Source organism: Penaeus monodon, chromosome 31, assembly GCF_015228065.2.
Source record: "Penaeus monodon isolate SGIC_2016 chromosome 31, NSTDA_Pmon_1, whole genome shotgun sequence".
Lineage (NCBI taxonomy): Eukaryota > Metazoa > Arthropoda > Malacostraca > Decapoda > Penaeidae > Penaeus > Penaeus monodon.
This window is the reverse complement of record NC_051416.1, coordinates 27,382,640-27,383,154: the sequence shown is the minus strand read 5'-3', so window position 1 is coordinate 27,383,154 and position 515 is coordinate 27,382,640. Positions and strand designations below refer to the sequence as shown.

General features: G+C 38.1%; 1 protein-coding gene across 1 annotated transcript in view; it reads right to left on the bottom strand.

The window, feature by feature from the left end:
* LOC119592941 (non-symbiotic hemoglobin 1-like) overlaps nucleotides 1-515 on the bottom strand; it is a 72,468-nt gene that overhangs the window by 71,703 nt on the left and 250 nt on the right. The gene's annotated exons all lie outside the window — the stretch shown is intronic.

Here is a 515-nt window from a genome sequence, read left to right as displayed (position 1 = left end):
GCAAGGAGGATTCTACCGGGGTTTGGGAAAGGGGGATGAGGGAGTTTAGGGGGAGGAGGGCAAAAAGGGATGATTGGGAAGGAAAAAGGGATGGAAAAGGCTCTTGGGGGACCCAAAGAAAGAAATTGGATGTTTTTCAGAGGGCCCCTTTATACCGAGAGCGAGCGAATAGATAGTGGTTCTGTGGCTTTGTTCTCTTGTATCTATGACGGTTTCATCCAACTTTTATCTCTTTCTGTACCTTTTTACTCATAAATTATATCCCTTTTATAGTTTTCGGCTTAGAAAATTTTTAAATAAAATCTTATTGGGATTGCGTAAAAAAAAGGTTATAATTCATTATGTAAACTTTTAAAAATTTATTAAAACGGATGGGGGCTTATGATTCCTTAGTTCCCATTTTTATGTCATGTCAAATCAAGGGATTAAGTTTTTAAAAGGGCCAAAATTCCTTTTTCCACAAAAACAAAGTGTCGTCAACTCCCCCCTCTTCACGAGTATTCTTTTCCTTCCTT